The sequence below is a fragment of the Helianthus annuus genome, chromosome 9 (genome assembly GCF_002127325.2).
Source record: "Helianthus annuus cultivar XRQ/B chromosome 9, HanXRQr2.0-SUNRISE, whole genome shotgun sequence".
Lineage (NCBI taxonomy): Eukaryota > Viridiplantae > Streptophyta > Magnoliopsida > Asterales > Asteraceae > Helianthus > Helianthus annuus.
The window spans coordinates 95,795,012-95,805,026 of NC_035441.2; the positions used below are offsets into that span (position 1 = coordinate 95,795,012).

The following is a 10,015-nucleotide window of genomic DNA, read 5'->3' on the forward strand; positions in this document are numbered from 1 at the left end:
GAATGTGACTTGTCCACATGCTAATAATGTAAAAAAAGTTAAATATTGAAGCATTCGTAAAATTTACAAAATCAAACAAACCATGCTAATAACGATCGTGTTTTAAACAACAAAAATGTGAACATTCTCCTTTCATATTTATATAACTGATGCATTTTGTTCAACATACATTATTCTACCATCTTGTTTCAATCATTCAAGTAAAAGCCCATAGCAGCTACGTACCGAGTTTCCTATGCATTAACAAGTAAAAAGAATATTAAATGGTAAATTAGACAACAATAGTTTGTTTCAATCAAAGAACAAGAATGTTAAAAAATATAATCCAAAAAGTGGAACCTGAACAAGAATATTAGTTGTCAAAATCTCGTGCCTGCATTCCAAAAGGTACACATGAGACATAAATTGAGTTGGTATACCACGCCCAATGCGTATCCACGTAAAGAAACATCATATGAATGAAATGTGAACTGAACATATATATTAAATGGTATTAAACTTACATGTCATCGTAGTAAGATGCATGCTAGTTATATATGGAACTAGTGGCAACCCGCGAGTTGAGGCGGACGCTCTGTGTCGATCTTGCTTCAAAACAGTTAAATCCCACATGGCGATATGCTATACTCACCTGAAAGTTTCACAAAGTTGTTGTCCAGAGCAATACCCACCTTCCATCAAATATGCTAAACCTACAGTCACCCACAAAGTCTGTAGACACCACATCATCCTCTGTGTAACCTAGGATTCCCTTCATACTCCCCTCTGCCTCAGCCGTGCACAACATAATATTAATCCCGACAACAAATGAATTAAACAAAAACTTTAAAAATATTATTTATCTAATTATCAGAATCTTACTTAATAGCAGCCTTAATGTCATCATATGAGGTAGGCTTCTCGAGCCTAGCTGTAAGGTCAACCACAGATACGTCAACCGTAGGGACACGGAATGACATCCCTGTAAGTTTCCCATTAAGGGTAGGAAGGACTTTTCCTACAGCCTTCAAAAAGAAAAAAACCCGTACTGCTGGGAATAATATTGAAAGAAGCGGCACTTCCACCTCTCCACTCCTTCATTGATGGACCGTCAACAGTTTTCTGAGTTGCTGTGATGGAGTGAACAGGGGTCATAAGGCCTTCAACAATGCTAAATTTGTCATGTATAACCTGTATTATAAAACCAAGAACGTTAAATGTCAAACACTTATCATCAGAACTTCACAAGCATGCTGCAAGTAACGAAAGTTACGAAACCAACCTTTGCCAATGGAGCAAGACAGTTAGTGGTGTAGCTAGCATTAGACACAATAGTGATATCGGATTTATACTCTTTTTCGTTTACACCCATGACAAACATGGGAGCGTTCGCACTTGGAGCTGAGACCACAACCTTCTTCGCACCTCCCTAATCAACAATGAAACTAACTCTCAACAAACATGTATTCATTTGCATCAAACCTGCGATAAATTAAGATTAATAACCTTCAAATGAGCAGCAGCTTTGTCCTTATCTGTGAAAACTCCAGTTGATTCTACAACATACTCAGCTCCTGCTTCACCCTACGCGATTTCCTCCGGGTTTCTGCACATTAGTTCAAGATTATTAACATGATTTGGTTAAGTCAGTTCCATGTTTGATGAGCTGCAACGATGGAGAATCAAATCAAATCAAACCGAACTTACCTGCAGCCAAAAACAGTAACAGGTTTATCGCCGAAGAGAAGAGTCTTGGAATCCTTAACTTTGATTTCATCCCTTCTCATATTGGCCATGAACACTATCATATTTGAACATGTAAATCTGGACAAAGTAACCAATTACAAACAACCGTCAATCCATCATCTTCAGCATAATCAAATCAATTTAGGGGAAAACCGGAGCACTCTTCCTAACCTAGATGATTATTTCAGCTTCTGCATAATTTGATTGAAGCAATCCCTGATTTTAAAGTTTACTCACGGTTTAGTTTTTCTATATAAAGTGATGTCGTTTACCCTTCTCGTTATTTTAATAATATAAAAGTTGATTATTTAGTTCTTTACCGTTACGAACCAAAGCAATGCCATCCAGTGTCATGAGAAACCGAACCAATCCAAGTATCGAACTGGTACCGGTATTCATTTTTATATTTTTCAATCAAGATAAAACGCGTGTCGGTATAACTCTTTTGGTCACTATACAAGTCTTCTGCAGTGGAGAGTTACCTTTGAAACGACATATCGATCTAACTACATACACATATATCTGTATATTTATACAACTTAAAAGAACAAAGCTTGAAACGGTCAGATTTACCTTACCCGACGGTTCTGAGTTCTATAGTGTGGTTGAGTGTGTGGATGTGCTACTGGGTGATCTGCACCTATTTTTTAATCCCCTTGGTTCCATCAGTTTTTTTTGTCCTTATCTGTGAGCATATTCGATGGGAAGGTGCAGAAGAGCACCCTAGAGTACCTTGTGCACTATAACTTGAAAGCCAGCCTTTTAACAACATTGATTCAACTCTACAAGTTTGAATCCAATCCATCCTTCCATGATCCAAATTCACATTCATATTTGCTATGCTTATATACAAAATATTACAACTAACAAACTTTGCAATCATTGAACAATATCGTCACTGTAATTTTGATATCCGTCAATCTTATCTCTAATAAGCGAACAAAATAGGATCCTTCAAACAATTATAATCACCAGCTAGAAAATTTACACCTAGTACACTGAAAATTAGCATAATTAATCGTGTAATAGAAAATACTTCAAACAATTATAATCACCAGCTAGAAAATTTACACCTAGTACACTGAAAATTAGCATAATTAATCCGCTCGTAACACAAATTCCTTAGTATAACAACAAATGTCCGTAGTTTCTATAAACAATCAGAGCTTAATCGTATAAATACTTCAACTTTATAGAGATTAATTAGATTACGAACTAATAACAGTAATTTTACTATCATAATTCGCGTAATAGAATAGATTCTTCAATATTATGAGCAATATAGCTTGTGAAGGGCTCGAATCAGAAACATACATACATTTAACACACACAGATCTGAAATCATCGATTAAGTAGAATTAGAGAGATGAGTACCTTGATTAATGAACGATTGTCTCGGACAAAATCAACGAATCTTTATCAACCAGAGAGACAAATCAACGAATTAGAGTTATCGATTAAGCTCATCATGAATCAACAAATTTGTATCAACGAAAGAGACGAGCGGAGGAATCGAATCAGTAGCGGAATTTGTACCAGAATCAACGAGTAGAGTCAGTGGCAAAGCTTGACCTGAATGACGGGGGGGTCGAAAATGTATATACCCCAAAATTTCTATAGAAACGGGGGGTCGAAAACGTATATACCCAAAAATTTCTATACGAAAACTACATATATAACACTACTGAGCGAAAAGTTCGGGGGGGTCGGGCGCCCCTCCCCGCCCCTTTTATACTTCGCCCCTGAGTAGAGTAATCGAATCATGAGCGGAGGTGAAGACGAAGCGGTTTTTAGGGTTTATTGAAATCGTGAAGTTAAGATGGAATGGCGTTTGTACTCTTTATTTTGTATAAGACTACAAGGTATGGTGATGGTCCTCCAAGGGAGGATGATCCACCACATAGGCGACACGTCATAGTCCTCCCAAGGATGGATCATCCTCCAAAACTAGGGGGCATGGGAGGATGGTCCTAGTCATCATCCTCCACCACTTTTATATTTTTTTTATTTTTTTTAATCTTCAAGTTTTTTTAAACATTTAACAAATAAAGTAACAAAATATTTTCATTAATATTAAAAAACATTACAAAAACTTAAAAAAATAAATATTAAAATATCCTAATATTAAAAAAAAACATAAACTTAAAAGCCTAAAGTTAAAAAAAAAACTTAAAAATATCCTAACATATTAAAATAAGCTACTAGTCTTCGTCTTCCATGTGGTGGGCGGGTTCGTTTTGAGCGTTGTTCCAAATGTACTCCACCAAGTCCGCTTGTAGGTTGTGATGTGTGTACTCGTTACGTAGAGCGAAGGCGTTCAAATCTTGTTGTTCCTCACTAACTGGAACAGAATTTCCAGTAGACGCGTTTTCGTCGTAGTCGCATATCGCTCTCCCTTCGTCTTCAATGATCATGTTATGAAGGATGATACAAGCGTACATAATGTTTCGTAACCTCCTAGGTGTTTGCGAACGTGCTGGAATAGAAATGATGTGCCATTTTTTTTGTAGAACACCAAAAGCCCTTTCAATATCTTTTCTTGCGCCCTCTTGAAACTTTGCAAACTTTTTTCTTTTGTCGTCGGTCGGGTGTGGGATAGTTTTAACGATTGTCGAGTACGTTGGGTATATCCCATTGGCTAGGTAGTAACCTCGCCTGTACTCCACCCCTGAAACCGTAAAGCTTGTGTCTGGACCTGTACCCGCCACTACATCATCAAAAATCTGTGACTGGTATATGATGTTGAGGTCATTGAGCGAACCAGGTAGACCAAAAAAAGCATGCCATATCCAGAGATCCTGTGACGCAACAGCCTCTAGAATGATAGTCGGATGTCCCTGATCTCCCCTCGTATACTGACCTTGCCATGCAACTGGGCAGTTCTGCCACTGCCAGTGCATGCAATCAATACTCCCGAGCATTCCTGGGAAACCATGTCTCTGTTCGTGTGCTTGATATAATTTTTGAACGTCGTTTGCGTTCGGTTTCCGCAGGTATCGCTTACTATACAATTTGACAACCCATTGGCAAAACTTGTGCAAACATCGACGTGCGGTTCTTTCAGACATCCGAATGTACTCGTCTAATGCATCGGGTGCGAAACCGTATGCAAGTTGGCGAATGGCCGACGTACATTTTTGTAAATTACTGAAACCCCTTTGCCCCCTAGCATCGTTTCGCAATGTAAAAAACGGATCAGACAGCGCCATGTCGCCTGCAATACGTAAGAACAGTGGACGACTCATGCGGAAACGACGTCGAAAAATCTCGGCTGGGTACACGGGTTCGTCGATAATCGGCTACTAGTTTATCGTGGCCGGCTATAAATTTAGAACAAAACATAAATGAAATTAATTATAAAATACATTTTAAAAACTATATAAAACATAAGGAAAAAAATAAAATACCTTCTTGGTCTCGGTTATATTTTGCTCGTCTAGTTAGCCGTTGGGACGACCCTTCATCGGCCGCCATGAACACCTGAGCCGCGTTCATAATCATGTTGTGCATAGTAGCATCCTCTTCCGAAGATGATGAATACCACTCGGACAAAGACGATGAAGACATAGAAGAAATTGAAGAAATGGAAGAAACGGGTGAAGCCATGATAATTTTTTAGCGAGAGATGGGGTGGTAGCGGGTAAAAAATGGTACAAAATATGATGATTTTTTATAAAAAGGGAAGAGTGGTTTATAAAATGTGAGAGAGATGGGGTGGTAGTGGGTGAAAAGTTGTGAAAAAAGGGGTTAAAGATATGAGTATTTATAAAAATGGAAGTGAAATGGGTGGTTTTTAAAATATAGTCGTTTGAATTTTTTTTTTATTTATAACGGTCAAAAAGGTGGGGGCCCACCATAAACGCTTCGTCGCAAACGGCTAGAATGGGACGGAGAGGACGGGGACGGATGGGGGCGGCACGGTGTTTGGACCGTCGCCGACCCGCGACGGGCCGGGGCCGACCCCCATACCGTGTAGCCTAATATTGGATTAAAATTGTGCATTTCAATTATCCGTTTCGTAATTTCAGTAACTTTTTATATTTTATTTATTCTATGTTATTCAATTTATTATTGTTTTTCGAAATTAATATTTTCCAAATTAATTATAAATTTGTTTTTATTTTTTAATAATAACATACAAGTTGTGTGCGTCTTGTGATAGTTTTTTAGTGTTTTGTATATAACTAGGTGATGCCTCGCCCGCGTTGCGGGGCGATGTCCGAATTATTCTTAGCCAATTAAAAAAACAATACTATAGTTTTGCTAGAAATAAAAAGTAAAAAGAGTGTTAATTAGGCAGCTCTTTGACACGATTTTTAGCTGGGGCAAAGTCATATTTTTATTTTTACTTGGCGGAAAAATCAAATTTTTTCAAGGGTAAAATCCTATTTTTTAGCTAGGGCAAAACCATAATTTTATTTAAATTGAGGGTGATATCGTAATTTTGAACCAAGGGGAAATTCGTAAATTTTAGCTGGGGGCAAAAGCATAAATTTATTTTGAACCGGGGGCAAATACGTAATAATGTTAAAGTAGGTATAAAATAATAAAGTGGTGTAAATTCGTAATTTTAAGCCGGGGGAAAACAAAATTTTATTTTGAACTGGGACGAAAACGTAATTTTTGCTGAGGGTAAAAGCGTATTTTTTTTACTGAGGGCGAAATCGTATTTTTTTACCTCGGGGCAAAAGGGTAAATGTATTTTGAAGTTGAGACAAAACCGTATATTTTAACTGAGGGCAAAAACGTAATTTTAAAGTGGATATATAATAATAAACTGAGTGTTTGCTCGCCGCCCATTTGAACCAATGGGAGAGAAACACTATTGCAGGGAGAAAACGTAATTTTAAAGTGTGTATAAAATAATAAAATGGTTGGCCCAATGAGAAAGAGACGGCCACTCATTTCAACCAATGGCAAGATGATACCTATTTTGTGAAAAAAAAAAAAAAGATAAAGCTGGCCGCCAACCCTAGCCAACCCTTTGGTTTTCCTATTGAAAGCTGACATCATCAACTTGAGTTTGTATATGTTGAGAATTTTGTACGTTAGATATTCTCGTATTTGCGACCGCTCTAGGTAGTCGCAACTTTTGTTTTTTATTTACTCGTATTTGCAACCACTTTAGATGGTCGCAACTTTTGCTTTTTATGTATTTCTTGTATTTTCCGACCACTATTCAACTGTTTTGCGACTGTAAAATTGCGGTTACAAAATTTGCAACCGTTTTGTGACCGAATCTGGGTTGGTCTTTAATTTTGCGACTGTTTTGATTTCGGTCACAAAGCGGTTGCTAACTTTGCGACCGTCTTACTGTGGTCGCAAATTTTAGTCGCAACTGCCTAGTTTTCTAGTAATGTTAGGCCATATCTTATAGATAATTATTATTTTAATTTAATCTCTTCTAATTAATTACAGATAACCATTTTACTAAATATTATTTAATTTAATATCTTATATTATAGATAACCCTATTACTAAATATTATTAGTTTAATATCTTATGGATAATTATTATTTAGTTTAATCTCCATCTCATTTATAATATTATTTATTTGAATTAATTATATTTGAACGTTTTTTTAGTTTGGTGTTAAATAGATTTTACGAAACTTAAAATAAAATTAGCTAATATTATTTATCATTTATACATTTATAGAGTTTTAGTTAAAGGGTTAAATTTATTTAGACTTCGTTAACAAATTTTGCAACAACATAATAATCTATTTTTATCACGAAAACCAAACTTTGTATTAATATATTAAATATTTTTATTTTCACTATACAAAATTGCATTTACTCGACCCATATAATACATGAGGTTTTTTAAAACATAGCTTTTTATTATTTGATATATAAAATTAGATTTATTCAATTCGTACAATACACGCGATTTTTTTAAGGATATATATTTTTTATTATTTAGTATAGAAAATTATATTGTTTAAACCGTGTAACGCGCATATTTTTAAAGATGTAATTTTTTTTATTATTTGGTATATAAAATTTCATTTATTCAATCCGTGTAATAAATGAGGTTTTTTAAAGTTGTATTATTTTATTATTTGGTAAACGATATTACATTTATTAAACTCGTGTAATATACGTGGTTTTAAAGATATACCTTTTTTATTTGGTATATAAAATTACATTTATTCAACTCGTACAATATGGTTCTTATAGATATAATTTTTTATTATTTAATATATAAAATTATATTTATTCAACCCGTACAATAAATGAGGTTTTTAAAGATATATTGTTTTATTATTTAGTATATAAAATCCACTAGGTTATAACCCCGTGTATTACACGGGTCGAATAAATGAATTTTATATACTAAATAATAAAACAATATATTTTTAAAAACCTCTTTTATTGGGTTTAATAAATATAATTTTATGTACTAAATAATAAAAAATTATATCTATAAGAACCATATTGTACGGGTTGAATAAATATAATTTTATATATTAAATAAAAAAGTTATATCTTTAAAACCGCTTGTTTTACACGAGTTGAATAAATGTAATATTGTTTACCAAATAATAAAATAATACATCTTTAAGAAATCTCATTTATTACACGGGTTGAATAAATGTAATTTTATATACCAAATAATAAAAAAGTTGCATTTTTAAAAATATGTGTATTACATGGGTTGAATAAATGTAATTTCCGTTACTAAATAATAAAAAATATATATCCTTAAAAAAAAATCTTTTAACATCCGAGCCCACAACGTTTTTTTTTCTAACCCTTTTCGTCCCTACCAAAAGTGTTAGAAAAAAAGACGTTGGGGTCCAAAAGGGTTAGAAAAAAAAGATGTTGAGTGCTCAGATGTTAAAAAATTCCTTTTTGGGGTAAAAGGGTAAAAGTAATATAACCACATGGGCTAAAATCGTAATTTACTCTAATATCAAACTAGATAACTAAGTTTGAATTTAAAGTAAACAGATAAATATAAAAATAATAATTAAACTAAATAATATTTAGTAGGAGGATTATTTATAATTAATTAGAAGAGGTTAAATTAAAATTATAATTATCCATAAGACATGGCCTAATATGATGACAAGAGTCCTCAAAGTTGTTTCTTTTATTATATGTATAGATTTATTCAACCCCGTGTAATACACGGGTTATAACCTAGTAACTAATATAAAATAACTTAATAAAATTGCTAGCAAAGTTTCATTGTAAAATCTGTAGCTAAAATACAAACGTTCTTATTATAGTTAAATCCATTGCAAATACGATTTCGTAGCTATAGTATGTGACTATAGTAGCAAATCCTATGTAGCTATAGTATGTGACTATAGTAGCAAATCCTTAACAAGTTAGGTGTTTGCTACCGATTTCAAGGTGGCAAATACTATTTTGTATTAGTGTAACTACATTTTTTGTAACTATAGATGTTCTGGTTAAGTGTAATAACTCAATATTATTACTATATTATTATACATAATTTCTTGAATAACATTGTAAGAATATAAAAGCACTTGTAGAGGGTCAACAACAACTGTTTAAGATAGTTCAAAAAGTACTCATTCGTGTCTAATCGGGGAGATCTTACTATCAGCCATGCGTTGGCCGACCAACGAGCTAGCATTAACCTCATGTCTTACTCCATTTTGCTAAGCTCAATCATGGAGAATATGCTTGTCAAGGTTGACAAGTTTGTCTTTCTGGTGGATTTTGTCATTCTTGACATGGACACAAATTCTAAAGTTCCACTTATCCTTGGTCGTCCATTCCTTGCCACCGCCCAAGTCGTGATTGATGTTCTTGACGGCAAGCTTACTCTCTGAGCCGACGACCACACGGTCACTTTTGACATCCAACATTTGATTAATCATGCCCCGTAGCATGATGACACTCTTTACTTTATAGACACTCTTATGCCACATGTGGATAGTTTTCTCGGTGAGGTTTGCGGTAGAGAGTCTGTACAGACCCAAATGTTAGGGGTAGATGTCGAGGGTATCGAGTTGACCGAATTCGACCTAGAGCAGGATTCACCATTACAATTTAGCGAGCCATCCATAGGATCCGAGTATTCTAAGGTGTTTAAAGTGTTAGAGAGATAGAGAGACTCCTGAAGAGAAACCATTAGTGGAGATAGCCCATCCCATAAAGCTGAAGGAACTACCATCTTACTTAGAGTATGCATTCCTTGGCGAGGGATCTCAGTTGCCTGTCATTATTTCATCGAGTTTAACGGCGGAGGATAAGGAAAGACTGATGGTTATTTTAAGGGCTCGCATGCATGCTATTTCATGGAAGTTAGT

At 34.7% G+C, this 10,015-nt stretch overlaps 1 pseudogene; it reads right to left on the bottom strand.

Annotated features, from left to right (window-relative positions):
- Positions 1-653: 653 nt before the first annotated feature.
- LOC110877718 lies at positions 654-1,766 on the bottom strand (annotated as a pseudogene).
- Between the last annotated feature and the right edge of the window lie 8,249 nt (positions 1,767-10,015).